This window comes from Anabrus simplex, chromosome 4, assembly GCF_040414725.1.
Source record: "Anabrus simplex isolate iqAnaSimp1 chromosome 4, ASM4041472v1, whole genome shotgun sequence".
Lineage (NCBI taxonomy): Eukaryota > Metazoa > Arthropoda > Insecta > Orthoptera > Tettigoniidae > Anabrus > Anabrus simplex.
Window position 1 is genome coordinate 453,814,006 of NC_090268.1, and position 17,119 is coordinate 453,831,124.

The 17,119-nt window shown below is 48.0% G+C and overlaps 1 non-coding gene across 1 annotated transcript; it reads right to left on the minus strand.

Moving 5' to 3' along the window:
- Nucleotides 1-7,551: 7,551 nt before the first annotated feature.
- LOC137500746 (5S ribosomal RNA) lies at nucleotides 7,552-7,670 on the minus strand. The gene has a single exon (XR_011018247.1). It is a non-coding gene; the product is annotated as a 5S ribosomal RNA (ribosomal RNA).
- Between the last annotated feature and the right edge of the window lie 9,449 nt (nucleotides 7,671-17,119).

Below are 17,119 nucleotides of genomic sequence, written 5' to 3' on the forward strand. Positions count from 1 at the left end.
TAACGGTCAAACGCACTAGGCGGACCAATTTGTGGCTATCAGTTACCCTCTGTTGCCCGAGTCGTGACAGGGCTAGTTTTTTATACGTGGTTAACGCCACAGACAAGTCACGAACTCAGGACAGCAGGGCAACGTCAGTTACGTAGTCTGTTGCAGGGCTGCCGCGTAGACTCGAACTTGGAGACCTGTACATGCTGTACTTGACTTGGAAGCAGTACAAGGGCTGTAACAAGTCTAAAAACGGCGGTTTACTTGAAGTGAGCAGACTATGAGGCTTGATTGGTCGCTGGATTGATAGCCGCGCTGTGATTGGTCGGTGGCGCTTGACGGGCCAGCACGGGGTGAGGACCCGGCTGGAGGTGGCCGCGGGAGCCACGAGCTCCCGCACTTGGCGGCCATGTTGGATTTGCTGGGTGGGCTAGCTCCTTGGCTGCTAGCCCGGCTGCTACGATGCTTCCCTCTCACGCACCCCCAGCCCCCGCAGGGGCAGAGGAAAAACAGAGCCAAGATGGAGTGGCTCCGTCCAGGCGGAGTGCTAGGCCTGGACTAATGTCATGTGTGTGTGTTGTGTTCGCGCGCCCTGGTCATCCGTATGTTCCACCTATCTCCGAAGAGATAGATGGTTTGTGACGTGCCGATACCGGTGCGCTATTCCGCGCTCCTCTGTCGGACTGTTGAGTGTATTGTTGTCAGTCGTGCCCTGGTCATCCGTATGTTCCACCTATCTCCGAAGAGATAGATGGTTTGTGACGTGCCGATACCGGTGCGCTATTCCGCGCTCCTCTGTCGGACTGTTGTGTGAGTTGTTGTCTGTTATGTAAGTTAATTTAGTGTGTTTTTTGGCAGTTTGTTGTTTTTAGCAGTTATGTGTGCTCGTGGTCACCCATCCAGTGGGTGACCACGCCCGATGTTGCTTTGTCAGTTTGAGTGTGCTGTATGTTTTATTGTGTTTTGATTGTGTTTGTAATTGTTGTAGTCGTGTGTATTGTGTGTGTGTGGTCGTGTGTGTGTGAGTGTGACTAGGACTCGCTGCATTCAGTGTCAGGATGACACAGCGGTACGAGTGTGTCGGCTGTGGTAGCTCTGGGGTATCCCAGGGCTAGCCACGCCCTGTTGCGTTTGGAAGTTTGCAGTGGTGTTTACCGACATCGTAAAGCAGTGACCCACGCATAACTAGCTGGCGCCGTGTTATTGCGTGGGTGTGCGGTGTTAAATTTAGAAAATAAACAGCATAAGAAATGCGGCAGTTAGTTGTTGCACCCGCCTCAGTTTCCGGGTGTTCCAGTGTTTTTGAGCTTTATGAGCTTTAAGGAGTGAGGTGTTTAAGCAGTTAGGAAGTGAGGGCATGTTCTTGCTGTCAGGGCGGGGATGGGATGCTTGGAGACTTTTAGTCTATGATGAGTTGGTTGCTTGGCATGGGGCGGGGTGGGGGGTTCTGGTTATGGGTCGTTAGGAGGTTCAACAGTAATAAATTCAGTAGGGTAGTGGTGTCTTGGTTGATCAGGTTGCTGGGTTGCTGGATGAAGGGTCCTGGGTTCGAATGAGGTAGGGTATTGGTGAATGTGTGTGCTGCAGGTTTAGTAGGTGAGTGTAAGTGTTTAGCGTGTCGGTAGTGTTCCTTCACTGCCTTCTTGATAAAAGGGCAACCAGGGAATGAGGCGGCATGACTGCCTTGACAGTTTGCACACCTCGGCTGGTCCCGTGGTACCGTGCAAACAGTGTGGCGGTGTGAGCCGCCACATCTGTTGCAGCGGGTAGCTGCAGAGCAAGTAGCTGCTGAGTGATGGAGCAGAAGGCAGTTGAAGCATTGTGTAACAAGGGAGGGGCGGGTTGGGTCATGGGTTCGAGTCTCTGTTTTGGTGGGTGTGTGTGTTGGCTGTCTGGCAGGCCCAGGGGCGGGTTTTTTACGTCCGCGTCTGGTCTGCGTGTATTTGTTTGTTGTGTCCGTGCCCGGTTGTGAGACTAATGGGATCTCAGTCCCGGGCTCGGTTGCTGGAGGGGGGGGAAGGGGGGAGGTGAGAGGTGCATCAACTATAGTGTCATCTGTTTGTGTTTCTGTGTGCTGAGTGTTAGGTTCTGTTTGTGCAGATGTTTCCATGTGTGTGGTGAATTGTGAGCAGACTCTGTATTGGATGTTCACAGTTCTTAAGTGTGCAAAGATTGCGTTGTGACTTAGTTCTCTGTCAAGTGAGAAGACGATAATACATCCATTACAGAGCTCTTGTGCCATTTGTACGTGATGCATAACAGGTTTTATAGCTGTATATGTGTTCTTACGGTGATGGTACAACCGTTTTGGTGAGATGTCCCTGTATGGGTCGTATGGGAGCGGGAAGATGAAAGGATAGGAGCTGGAATGGCGCTCCTTGGTTTGGATTACTAGTGGTTGATTGAAGTTGGGTGGGTCCATGGTTTGGAGTGGGAAGGTCGGTGTCTCGGCTACTCAATCCACCGAGGTGGTCCCGACAGGGCTGGGTTAGGGCTGGGGGAAAACTTGGGTGTTTGTTATAAAACACTGGAACGGTCAAACTCAAAGAGGACCGGCGCGCTGATTAGGTGCTCGCTCAGTGGGCACGGTCGGAACAAGTGTAGTTTTACCGTGTCGCAACGGGACGAGTTCCGAACCAGTGACCACACTGAGGGCTCTGACAAATTGCTCAAAAAACAGGGCTCTGACAAATTGCTCACAGGCTGGTACTGCCTATTCTTGGCTGGCAGTTGACGATTGTTGAATTCGAAACAGGCTGTATTGCAGGTGGCCTGTTCTCCGGGAGTTAGGGGCTTTCCGGTGACTGGGCTTCGTTGCTTGGGTGGTACTGAGTACCGTAGCTTTCGCAGTAGACGTAGTGAGCTAGCTTTCAGGGTGCTAGTCCCTCTGGAGCTTGGTGCTGGGAGCGTCTGCACAATGTGTTCTGTGTTGTTGTCAGTCGTGTTCCCCTGGTTATCTGAGTGTATCAGGCTACTCGGACCGCGCAGGAAACAGCAGTGGCTGGCTGTCGGGTGGGTTGCGCGGCGACAAGTTGGGGACGTGCTTCCTAGCTCCTTTCTCGTGCTCCCTGCGTCTTTAAGGGGTGGGTTACAATCAGGGTTCGGTTAGGAAGGGATAGTCAAAGGTTTGACGCTGCTCCTCAGGTGGCAGAAGTACTCGTCACCTTGCTTCGGGCGTCCTGATGGAGGTGCGTTCGATGGGCAGCATTTCACCAGCCGCCTCTCCATGCCGACGTTTAGGGGCGGCCGTCGTCGTCGCGACGCCCCCGGGAGTGACCCCCTCTTACCTGAAGGAAGCCCAATCCTTCCTCTAGCAATGGAGCTGAACGGCCATCCTCAGGCTCTAACCCCTTCCGAGTGAGAGCAAAGGCAAGTCAGCCTTTAGGTAGTTTTCCACAGAGTGAAGCAGACCTGCTGTAATCTGCCTCTTGTAGCTTTGCTTGAAAGGACCTACAGGATAAAGGACATAAGTTAGAAGCTAGCCTCCATGACTCGTTCGACTCCTGCTTTCCTGCTGGTAGCGCCAATCTCGTAAAGTCCTAGCCTTTAGGCCTCTATTTATAAGGCTCTCAACTCTGTACAGTCTCTCACATCCAGCAGCTTTCAGCCCCTGTCGGGGGTCGAAAGCTCAGGTTGGGAAAAGGGACAGCCTGCCCAAGGGAACCTCTAGATGTTTCTTAGGGCATAATTAAATTTCCAGTTCGCTACAGAGCCTGTACCGCCTCAGGAGAGGCTTCACCCCTCGCCTGCTGGATGGAGGCATTGTGAGTCGTATCTTACTGCCTCCAGTGGGCTGCGAAGGCAGGATCGAGAACACCGTGACGGAGGAAGGGGCAGTCAGTCCAGACTCTTCAAAGAACAGATTTCCTGTACCAGGAGATGATAAGTCTGTCAGTTTGATAGACCTGGCAACATCCCTTACCTTCGGTCAAATTTCTTTAGGATGAGAGACCCTTTGAGACAGCAACTCAGCAGATTTATTGGAAGGAAGGAAGGAAGGAAGGAAGGAAGGAAGGAAGGAAGGAAGGAAGGAAGGAAGGAAGGACCATGGTTTCCCAACAAACTTCTCTGCAAGACATTGCCACAACTTACAAGGGAAAAAATGTAAAGGTTTGAGGTGCTGCAACACTCATACAGCTAACATCTCACTTAAATGGTCCTGAAAGAAAGAAAGAAAGAAAGAAAGAAAGAAAGAAAGAAAGACAGAAAGAAAGAAAGAAAGAAAGAAAGGAAAATAATAATAATAATAATAATAATAATAATAATAATAATAATAATAATAATAATAATAATAATAATAATAATAAGAAGAAGAAGAAGAAGAAGAAGAAGAAGAAGAAGAAGAAGAAGTTGTGTTTAATGACCCTTCAATAGGAGTTTATTTTTTGAGAGAAGCTAGTGTTTTTACCTTGAATATGTATACTCTGAACGAGGTGAAGCAGAATTTGAAGCCAACTGATCGCGCCGAGACTCGATCTTGCTACCCACCTTCATCATACAGAGTAGCGTATGACGATGATGATGATGATGATGATGATGATGATGATGATGGTAGTAATAACTGTATCCAAAATTCAGGTAACATCAGTTTTTACTCGCAAAATGGTTTCATGATTTCTTTGGCTAAGAGAACCAAGCGGTAACCCTAACCTCGAAAATGAATTGTCGCTCTCGATTTATAAGATGCCCTTTCTTTCTTCGGCCTAGTCGCTATCTAGTCGGCAGTCGTTTGAAATCGTGCAGGTTTCTGCATGGTTCGACGTGCGTATCCTACTAGCAGTTGAAGTCAGCGTGAAATTAAGTACAGTACAGTAACTATGTGTAAGATCTCCTTCACTTGGTGAGACAAGTTGTAGGGCCAAATAAAGGTACAGAGAGCAGAGAGAGCATTACATAACATAGAGCTAAATATGCACTGTACTTGGGTTGATGGTGTATTATACTGAACGCCCTCTTCCCCCCCTCCCCCTGCCATTACATCTTTACTGAATGATTCTGCACAACGTTCCCTGCTGTTAATATTAATCCCCTACTGGGTTTTAGCTTAACGGTATCACTCGGTAATCATCATCATCATGACAGCCTCTGTCCTTCATGCTAAAAATCAGCTGCAGAGAAAAGGACCCTTTGTGTTCTTGCCATTATTATTATTATTATTATTATTATTATTATTATTATTATTATTATTATTATTATTATTATTATTATTATTATCATTATCATTTACCTCAGCGAATGAAAGCCCATGTATGAACATTTTTTTGTACATAAGCAACGATCAGCTGCTTTACCGACACCTTGTAATCCAAGAAAGAAAGAAAGAAAGAAAGAAAGAAAGAAAGAAAGAAAGTAAGTATAGGGGTACCTAACCACTCCTGAAAACTACTTTCATTGAAGGTTGTACTAGGCCAAACTCTAGAGACCTCTTACTAAATGGTACCATACTACAGGGCAGGTGTAAAAAATAGTTAATGAAACCGTATAATGAAAGGTACAGACTTAAGAGCAAGTGGCGTACTGGCTTATTATCCCTCCCTTCCAGGACCCTTCTTGCAACCACTAACCACCACCTACACCCCTGCCCAAGCAGTATTCGAGCATCGGGCTGTGTGATGTGGTCGCCTTAGAAGTTTGTGCTAGACAATACCCCAAAGAAAGTAGGTGGTTTAAGACAGGCAATAAAGTTTTAAGTTTTACTCCTCTTCCCTCAAATATGAAGAGAAGTACACCATAATGAGGGGTACTAAGCCATTTAAATTCATGACAGAGACCTGATGATTCTTAGCCCTGCTGATCTAGGGTGACACTTGATATAACCAGGCCAGACCCAGTACCTGAATATTTTTAGGTTATCCAAGCCAAACCTGGGTTATATATTGCCCGAAATATGTAGCATCTACCCTGTAATTAGAAGATGCAGGTGTGACTTCACGACTGGTGATGATATAACGGAGCACAATTTAGCATGTTAGGTACTAGTAGATCCACGATCAGCCCTAGCCGTGTCTGATGCAGAAATCCTAACCTGACTTGGGAAGAACGGTAACTTATTTCTTTCTTTCTTTCTTTCTTTCTTTCTTTCCTTGAACGCTAGCCTGTAGTAGTAAGGCAAGAGGCAGTGATCAGGTGGTCAGCAAAAGGACACATTATTGCTTGAGTTCGAAATTGTCCACTGCCTTAAGTAATAGTCGTATTAGTAGCAGTAATGGTGGTGGTGGTACTACTAGTAAGGTTATGTTCACTATTATCTTACGCCTTTCGTAGATGCCGAGGTGCCGGAAGTTTGTCCCGCAGGAGTTCTTTTTATGCGCCCATATCTACAGACCATCGAAATATCACACGAGTGAGCCGGTGTCGAACCTGTCAAGTAGGGCTCAGAATGGTCTAATTTTAATTCTAGGACGGTAACAGTAACTATACGGAGTTCCGATTCGTTCTACTCAATTTATCACTTGCCAAAAGATCGGTCAGCTGACGTACAAACAACAAAAACGAGTGCTTTCCTCCCTTCACCTAACCTAAAACGTCACGACTCTTTGAACTAACCCTTGTCGTCAAAAGGTTACCTTCTCAGTCTTATTTGAAGGGCGTCTCGTCTTTGATAGAAATGAAAGAGTTTTACAAGTTCCTAGGCTTCAAAACTACGTTACATCGCAACACACGCACTTCGAAGATAGCGGGCTGTGTGTAGGCCACTGTACTGCACTGGTGCCCTACCGTTCGTAAGGAAGCCCGGGAGAGACACGAGCGTACTACAAACTTGTAACTTATTGCCGAACCGTGTCGTAATTTGAATAGCTACTTACCTGAAAGAACATAAAAGGAAATTGTTCGACTCTTTGAGGGGCTGCTAAATGCCGCGGTCGGTTGCTAGGACATGGCTTTCATTGTAATCACGACAGTGTCGATGACGTTGCATGGAAACCACCTTCCTCGCGATTTTCAAGGTGGGCGGGGAGTTTAGAAGCCTCGTTCCGCCCTTTAATAATCTTAATATTGGGAGAAATAGGACGTAGAATGATGTTATGTGCCATAAGAGGCCTGCAGGATAAGCTACACTAACCTAAAAGAATAAGAACAGCAAGTTTAGACATAGGGACGTACGATAGGAGGTACGAAAGTTAAAATCCTGGCACGAGTAATTGGAAGCGGTGCTAGGCTCAGCAAGGGTCCCCTAGGTCGACACACACACACACACACACACACACACACACACACACACACACACAGAGAGAGAGAGAGAGAGAGAGAGAGAGAGAGAGAGACGACGAATAATAATAATAATAATAATAATAATAATAATAATAATAATAATAATAATAATAATAACAACAACGATGATGATGATGTCGCCGCCGCCAGGTTAGGCCGGTCACCTAGGAGGAAATGCAATACTACGCTAAGCTTCGTTCCTGTATAGCCACGGGGTCGAAGAGCAGCAAAAGGTCTAGCTAGTTTCAGACGTAACAAAAAACGTGATTTAAGCAATTTCTGCTGGCCTGAGGCAAAAGTTGAAAGTAAGTTGTCGTACTGGGACTGGGAAACTTGGTAAAAAGGGAATTGAGCCAACGGCACGTGGTGTTCCCAAGCGGTCACCCATCCAAGTACTGACCACGCCCAATGTTGCTTAACTGCGGTGATCGGACGAGAACCGGTGTATTCAACATGGTATGGCCGTTGGCGAGAGAACGGAGCTTGAAACGTCCATACGAACCGCAAAGCGAGTTTCCTGGAGGTCTTTGTGGCGCGGGGGCGTTGGCAATGGTGCAGGGGTGTGCTCGGAGGTCGCCGTCGCGGAGCGGGCGCGGGTGGTTGTCGCGCTCCGCGGCGAAACGTACCCTAACTCGACTTAACCCCACTTCTCGTAACCTAACCCCAAAAAAACGCGCGCGCTGGCGCGCGCGCGCACACACACACGGGAAGTGTCGAGGGTTGTAATAATAATAATAATAATAATAATAATAATTACTGAAGGTGGTTGTGAAGGGGCCGGCGCTGTAGCGCAGGGGCAGCGTGCCTGCCTCGTAGCTGGGGGGCCCGGGTTCAATTCCCGGCCAGGCAAAGGAATTTTACCTCGATCTAATGGCTGCTTTGAGGTCCACTCAGCCTGCTTGCTTAGGGGCTGTAGTGCCATGGGGCTTGGTCTGGTTTTCATTGTAAAGGACAAAGCAGGAGGATTTTTAGCAATAAGGTAATGTAGTAGTAGTAGTAGTAGTAGTTCTTCCCTCCTTAGCTTATGATTTGAATGTTTTGCACTGTCTTTCGATGTATATGAAGTAGGACAGATAGATAAAATCAGAGTGGAGTTGATAACAAGGCTAACAGATGCTGCTCTTTTTTTTAAAGGTGTGGTGGCCCTGAAAAGGGCCGTTTGTTAAGAATGCAGCAAGGCAGAAAACCTGGCACCTTACTTGGAGCTGGTGTATTTGGTAACTGCCTTGGTACCCTCACTGACGGCGTGCTTGGCCAGCTCACCGGGCAACAGGAGGCGGACGGCAGTCTGGATCTCCCGACTGGTGATGGTGGAGCGCTTGTTGTAGTGGGCCAGACGGGAAGCCTCAGCGGCGATGCGCTCGAAGATGTCGTTGACAAAGCTGTTCATGATGCTCATCGCCTTGCTGGAGATGCCAGTATCAGGATGTACCTGTTTAAGCACCTTGTAGATGTAGATGGCATAGCTTTCCTTCCTCTTGCGCTTCTTCTTCTTGTCTCCCTTGGAGATGTTCTTCTGGGCCTTGCCGGCTTTCTTGGCTGCCTTTCCGCTTGTCTTGGGTGGCATGGTTGTCTGGGATGTCTCCTAGAAAGTAAATTTTTCGGCCCCCTTGCAATTCTTTTTAAGACCGAGAGGGCTGCATGCGACTAGCCAATGAGCGCAAGCTTACTGCAGCCTTATTGGTTGGCTCGTAACGTTGAGCAACCTTGCAGGCTACAAAACTGGTGCGCAGAGTGATTCGGTATCATTTTCCCTTCGAAGTAGAGCAGCAGAGCATCATAGCATCATGTCAGGACGAGGAAAGGGAGGAAAAGTGAAGGGCAAGTCCAAGAGTCGCTCCAGCCGTGCAGGCCTGCAGTTCCCTGTCGGCCGTATCCACCGTCTCCTCCGCAAGGGAAACTACGCTGAGCGAGTGGGTGCTGGGGCTCCTGTGTACCTGGCTGCAGTCATGGAATACCTGGCAGCTGAAGTTCTTGAGTTGGCGGGCAATGCAGCCCGTGACAACAAGAAGACCAGGATCATCCCTCGTCACTTACAGTTGGCCATCCGTAACGACGAGGAGTTGAACAAGTTGCTGTCTGGAGTGACCATTGCCCAGGGTGGTGTTCTGCCCAACATCCAGGCAGTGCTCCTGCCTAAGAAGACCGAGAAGAAGGCTTAAGTTCCTGTTCTCGGTCAGGGCGTTGGCTCACCGGAAAAATATAAATAAACGGCCCTTTTCAGGGCCACCAACTCCTTAAGATAAGAGCTGTTTGTCTATCATGCTGCTATAGCTATCTTAGCAGAAGTATGGAGAAATCCTGAAGTGATAGAGCAGTTCAGACAACTCTCCTAATAATAATGATAATAATAACAATAATGAGACACTGCAAATATGAGGGCATCTGTAACATTAGCCAGGAGAGCACAAGAATAGCCTTTCCTTTGAGGTTATTTATTTAAGGGGGAAATGAGTAAGGTAGCTCCAGGCCCCTCTTAATATTTAATTTTCAGAAGGGAAGGAAGAAGGAAGTACATTATAGATTTCTTTTCATTTCATTTATGCTGTATAATTCTGTTCTTGACTGCTGGATACTACCAACCTATGCATGTAAGAACACACACTTAACTAGAAAGGAAAGGAAAGGATACTTAAAGTAGTATATTTACAATACTTTGTCTTTTAGACGTGCACAGCAAGGAAGATAATGTTTGTTTTCTCTTGTTAGCATTAAAATGTAGACATCATAACTGATAATGAGGGCTTTTTTCCGTGCAGGTTTCGGGGAGATGACTGTTTTGAGAGGGAGAATAGCGCAAGCTACGTTAGAGGAGTACTGTAAGTGGGACTCTGTGCTCTTTTGAGAGGTAAGTGGTGGCCCTGAAAAGGGCCGTTTTTTAAATACTGCATGCTCACAAACGGGAGCACGCTCGGAGGAGACTTAACCACCAAAACCGTACAGGGTGCGTCCCTGCCTCTTGAGAGCATAGACGACATCCATGGCGGTCACGGTCTTCCTCTTGGCGTGCTCGGTGTAGGTGACGGCATCCCGGATAACGTTCTCCAGGAATACCTTGAGCACGCCACGGGTCTCCTCGTAGATAAGTCCCGAAATACGCTTGACTCCACCTCTGCGAGCGAGACGTCTGATGGCAGGCTTAGTGATGCCCTGGATGTTGTCTCGGAGCACCTTCCTGTGACGCTTGGCGCCTCCTTTGCCGAGTCCCTTGCCTCCCTTGCCTCGTCCGGTCATGATAGATCAGTAGAGCTGCGAGTTCAGAGCTAGAATGCGGCTGGCACTCGAGGCCCCTCGCTTTTGTTGAAAGTGCCTGGCCCCGGTGACGTCAGCACCGCCCGGCCAATGGGAGTGCAGCTGCTACCGAGGGTGGGGGAAGCGAAGCAATAAAACAGTCGGGCAGCAAGCCCCCGAACCATTCTTCCTGGGACGAGTCGACAGTGAGCACGTGATGGCCCGTACTAAGCAGACTGCACGTAAATCTACCGGAGGCAAGGCCCCGCGCAAGCAACTGGCCACCAAGGCTGCCCGTAAGAGCGCGCCTGCCACCGGAGGAGTGAAGAAGCCTCATCGCTACAGGCCCGGTACCGTGGCCCTGCGTGAGATCAGACGCTACCAGAAGAGCACTGAGCTTCTGATCCGCAAGCTGCCCTTCCAGCGGCTGGTGAGAGAGATAGCTCAGGACTTCAAGACCGACCTGCGCTTCCAGAGCTCGGCTGTCATGGCCTTGCAGGAGGCCAGTGAGGCCTACCTGGTGGGTCTTTTTGAAGACACCAACTTGTGTGCCATCCACGCCAAGCGTGTCACCATCATGCCTAAGGACATCCAGCTCGCCCGCCGCATCCGTGGCGAACGTGCCTAAGTCCGGTGCTTGTCTTATGGCTGGAGCTTTACCAAACGGCCCTTTTCAGGGCCACCAAAATTTCCTAGAAGAGTAGTTATTGTCTCTCTGGTCTAGGATAGAAGGAAAACGAAAAGAAAAAAAGCTAGTGGTTCCTCTAGGTTCAAGGAAAAATCTAAGAGTAACAGAATATAATAATAATAACAATAATAATAATAATAATAATAATAATAATAATAATAATAATAATCTTGAGTATTGAGTACAATAATTCATTAATTAATATCTAGGACGTGATAGTAATAATAATAATAATAATAATAATAATAATAATAATAATAATAACAACAACAACAGCAACAGCAAAAGTGCAGTAAGTAAGGATAAAGAAAAATGTAGTTAAGTACAATAATAATGAAATTTGAAGAGTGAGTCGCCCCGCAATGAGACAAACTAGCCTGTTTAGGAGGCAGAGATAGGAGAGGCCAGGGTTCCAGCCTTGGACAGTGACTGACATAATATGCTCTCTTGGGGAATAAAATTGATGGCCCTGATAAGGGCCGTTTTTCCTCTGCTCCTACGAGAGCAAGAGGTGCGTGTAGAAGGAAGCAAGAACATGAAATGTCCTCACTTCCTTTTTGCTGGTGCCTTTTTAGGCGAGGCCTTGGGCTTAGCGGCCTTTTTAGGCTTAGGTGCCTTAGGTTTCTTAGTGGGCACCTTGGCGGCCTTCTTAGCCTTGGAAGGAGCCTTCTGCTTGGGTTTGGGAGCAGGAGCGGCCTTCTTCTTCTCGGCAGGCTTTTTGGAAATGGCTTTCTTGGCTGCAGCCTTGGCTCCACCAGCCTTCTTCGCCTTGGGGATGCGCTTCTCCTTGGGGGCAGCGGACCGCTTGACAGGGGCTGCGCTGGCCTTCTCCGGCTTGGCAGCCGAAGCGAGCTTGAAGGAACCTGAAGCTCCCTTCCCCTTGGTCTGGACCAGCTCTCCGGAAGCCACGGCAGATTTCAGGTACTTCTTGATGAAAGGGGCCAGCTTCTCAGAGTCCACCTTGTAGTTGGCAGAGATGTACTTCTTGATAGCCTGCAGAGAAGATCCACCTCGTTCCTTCAGGCTCTTGATGGCACTGCCCACCATCTCGGAGGTTTTCGGATGGGCAGGCTTGGTGCGAGGTTTCTTCGATGCAGAAGCCTTGCTCTTCTTGGGCGACGCCTGGGCCGGAGCCGAGGCGGGTGCAGATGCTGCCGATGCTGTTGCTGTGTCAGCCATGGTCACGATGAGAATGTGTTCGCGCGCTCCAGACTGTGTACGAGACCACGTGACCCCCCGAAGGGGGGTCGCGTGGTTTTTGTTTTAAATCTTTTGGGACCGCCGACCTTTCTGGGTCCTTTGTCCCATGCCAACTGGTTGGTGAGTTGCTTGTTTCGACTTGCTGTCCTCGTTCTTCAGTTGGTTCTTCTCAGTTTTCGACTATGCCATCTTGACATTGTAGTTTTCAGCCCTATCTTCCAGCATTTCAAGAGGGTAGGGCAGGTTAGATTTGGGATTTATTATATACAGTATTTGGGTGAAAAAGTTTTGGACGTGGGAGATAATGGCTTTATGTTGCTGTAGTGGTGAGGAGAGTTAGGAGGCTTTTAAGTAGCTCTATGGCAGGTGTGTTGAGTTGCGGTGGTGGGTTGTAGGCGGGAGGTGGTGGGATCTTTAGGCTGAGTAGTGAAGGTTGTTGCGGTTGGGTGGCAGGTTGCTGGTGACGTAAGTGCTTTTTTGCAATATGCTGGGCCTTGAGTGCCTTTTTAAGGAAGGGACACCCAGGATAGGATGCAGCATGGTTGCCCTTGCAGTTTGCGCATATGGCCTCCTTTCTAGGGACTGGGCAGGTGGAGTGATGATGGTGATCTCCACACCTATTACAGCGAACCTTGTTAGTACAGTTGGCAGCTGTGTGATGTAGTTGGAGACAGTTATAACACATGATTATACTAGTAGGCTTATGGCGAGGTGAGGTCCTCCTTTGAGTGGGGGTGGCAGTGCTTAGGGTTGCAGGAGGGGGTGCCTCCGGTTCTATGGCAGGTGTGGTTGGAGAATTTTCAGCGCTTTCCGGATCAGGAGGGGGTGCCTCCGGTTCTATGGCAGGTGTGATTGGAGTATTTTCAGTTTTTTCCAGATCAATCTGGATATGCGTGGTAGCTGAAGAGTTGGGAACTTCTGGGTCAGTCTGGACATGTGTGGTAGCTGAGGGGGAAGTGATTTTAGGGTCGGTTTGAGAACAGGTGTCCACAAGGGACGGAGGTGAATCGGTTTGGACGCCGCAGTCCAAGAAAGGAGGGTCTTCTATTGTGGCTTCTTCTTCTTCTTCTTCTGCTTCTTCGATGTCGTCTTCCTCCTCAGGGTAGATTTCTTCTTCAGGCTCAGGATCTTGGAGTGAGTCCACTGGGTTAATGACTATAGGGCGGGGGACATCTTGGAGGGTACTGAGCCTTTGCAGAATGTCCTGCATGAGAATGTCTCGGACAGGGGTAATCATTAGTAAGTTGTTATGCGTCTCTTCTAGTACAGCGACGTGGGTGGGTATGATGTCTGAGATGGCACCAATTATTGTGCTACGGTTTAGAGGCACAGGTCCTTGGATACCAAGTGGGATTAGTGCTGTGCTGCACTTGGGCGAAACTGGAAAGATGGAATTATTCTTGACATAACGGACTGGGTCTTCATAGCTTGCGCTTTCGAGATCCTGGTGAGAGAGTGTAGTTGAAGTTGATTTATGCGATAGTGCAGGCGACGGCGATCGGACGGTGGGGTGAGAGTGAGGCGGGCTGGGGGTATTGTTGTTGCGATACTGGGTATAGGCCTCAATGAATTCACTAATGGGGGAGCGGGGGGGCGAGCGGGTACGGGTCGTGTTGCTTCTGGTTTGGTAATTTCTGGGAGGGTCCGGAACAGGGGTCCAGCTACTCGGTCCACCGGACTTGTTCCTTGATCTTGGTTTGTTGGGCATGGCGGGATTTTTCTTGGCTGGGATTTATTTGGTTGAAGGCTGGGAGAGGTAAGGATGAAATACTGGAATGGTCAAACGCAGTAGCGGACCAGGCTGGGTATGTCAACTTGTTGCCTGTGTCGTGTCAGGCTAGTTTTTTATACGTGGATTACGCCACAGGCAAGACACGCGCACAGGACACCAAGCTGTATAGACAAATATGCTCTGTGGCCACTATAGTGACCGTTTACTGCAGTTGTCTTCTTAGCTGGGTGATAGCCTGCAGAGAAGATCCACCTCGTTCCTTCAGGCTCTTGATGGCACTGCCCACCATCTCGGAGGTTTTCGGATGGGCAGGCTTGGTGCGAGGTTTCTTCGATGCAGAAGCCTTGCTCTTCTTGGGCGACGCCTGGGCCGGAGCCGAGGCGGGTGCAGATGCTGCCGATGCTGTTGCTGTGTCAGCCATGGTCACGATGAGAATGTGTTCGCGCGCTCCCCTGGTTATCTGAGTGTATCAGGCTACTCGGACCGCGCAGGAAACAGCAGTGGCTGGCTGTCGGGTGGGTTGCGCGGCGACAAGTTGGGGACGTGCTTCCTAGCTCCTTTCTCGTGCTCCCTGCGTCTTTAAGGGGTGGGTTACAATCAGGGTTCGGTTAGGAAGGGATAGTCAAAGGTTTGACGCTGCTCCTCAGGTGGCAGAAGTACTCGTCACCTTGCTTCGGGCGTCCTGATGGAGGTGCGTTCCATTTCACCAGCCGCCTCTCCATGCCGACGTTTAGGGGCGGCCGTCGTCGTCGCGACGCCCCCGGGAGTGACCCCCTCTTACCTGAAGGAAGCCCAATCCTTCCTCTAGCAATGGAGCTGAACGGCCATCCTCAGGCTCTAACCCCTTCCGAGTGAGAGCAAAGGCAAGTCAGCCTTTAGGTAGTTTTCCACAGAGTGAAGCAGACCTGCTGTAATCTGCCTCTTGTAGCTTTGCTTGAAAGGACCTACAGGATAAAGGACATAAGTTAGAAGCTAGCCTCCATGACTCGTTCGACTCCTGCTTTCCTGCTGGTAGCGCCAATCTCGTAAAGTCCTAGCCTTTAGGCCTCTATTTATAAGGCTCTCAACTCTGTACAGTCTCTCACATCCAGCAGCTTTCAGCCCCTGTCGGGGGTCGAAAGCTCAGGTTGGGAAAAGGGACAGCCTGCCCAAGGGAACCTCTAGATGTTTCTTAGGGCATAATTAAATTTCCAGTTCGCTACAGAGCCTGTACCGCCTCAGGAGAGGCTTCACCCCTCGCCTGCTGGATGGAGGCATTGTGAGTCGTATCTTACTGCCTCCAGTGGGCTGCGAAGGCAGGATCGAGAACACCGTGACGGAGGAAGGGGCAGTCAGTCCAGACTCTTCAAAGAACAGATTTCCTGTACCAGGAGATGATAAGTCTGTCAGTTTGATAGACCTGGCAACATCCCTTACCTTCGGTCAAATTTCTTTAGGATGAGAGACCCTTTGAGACAGCAACTCAGCAGATTTATTGGAAGGAAGGAAGGAAGGAAGGAAGGAAGGAAGGAAGGAAGGAAGGAAGGAAGGAAGGAAGGACCATGGTTTCCCAACAAACTTCTCTGCAAGACATTGCCACAACTTACAAGGGAAAAAATGTAAAGGTTTGAGGTGCTGCAACACTCATACAGCTAACATCTCACTTAAATGGTCCTGAAAGAAAGAAAGAAAGAAAGAAAGAAAGAAAGAAAGAAAGACAGAAAGAAAGAAAGAAAGAAAGAAAGGAAAATAATAATAATAATAATAATAATAATAATAATAATAATAATAATAATAATAATAATAATAATAATAATAATAAGAAGAAGAAGAAGAAGAAGAAGAAGAAGAAGAAGAAGAAGAAGAAGAAGTTGTGTTTAATGACCCTTCAATAGGAGTTTATTTTTTGAGAGAAGCTAGTGTTTTTACCTTGAATATGTATACTCTGAACGAGGTGAAGCAGAATTTGAAGCCAACTGATCGCGCCGAGACTCGATCTTGCTACCCACCTTCATCATACAGAGTAGCGTATGACGATGATGATGATGATGATGATGATGATGATGATGATGGTAGTAATAACTGTATCCAAAATTCAGGTAACATCAGTTTTTACTCGCAAAATGGTTTCATGATTTCTTTGGCTAAGAGAACCAAGCGGTAACCCTAACCTCGAAAATGAATTGTCGCTCTCGATTTATAAGATGCCCTTTCTTTCTTCGGCCTAGTCGCTATCTAGTCGGCAGTCGTTTGAAATCGTGCAGGTTTCTGCATGGTTCGACGTGCGTATCCTACTAGCAGTTGAAGTCAGCGTGAAATTAAGTACAGTACAGTAACTATGTGTAAGATCTCCTTCACTTGGTGAGACAAGTTGTAGGGCCAAATAAAGGTACAGAGAGCAGAGAGAGCATTACATAACATAGAGCTAAATATGCACTGTACTTGGGTTGATGGTGTATTATACTGAACGCCCTCTTCCCCCCCTCCCCCTGCCATTACATCTTTACTGAATGATTCTGCACAACGTTCCCTGCTGTTAATATTAATCCCCTACTGGGTTTTAGCTTAACGGTATCACTCGGTAATCATCATCATCATGACAGCCTCTGTCCTTCATGCTAAAAATCAGCTGCAGAGAAAAGGACCCTTTGTGTTCTTGCCATTATTATTATTATTATTATTATTATTATTATTATTATTATTATTATTATTATTATTATTATCATTATCATTTACCTCAGCGAATGAAAGCCCATGTATGAACATTTTTTTGTACATAAGCAACGATCAGCTGCTTTACCGACACCTTGTAATCCAAGAAAGAAAGAAAGAAAGAAAGAAAGAAAGAAAGAAAGAAAGTAAGTATAGGGGTACCTAACCACTCCTGAAAACTACTTTCATTGAAGGTTGTACTAGGCCAAACTCTAGAGACCTCTTACTAAATGGTACCATACTACAGGGCAGGTGTAAAAAATAGTTAATGAAACCGTATAATGAAAGGTACAGACTTAAGAGCAAGTGGCGTACTGGCTTATTATCCCTCCCTTCCAGGACCCTTCTTGCAACCACTAACCACCACCTACACCCCT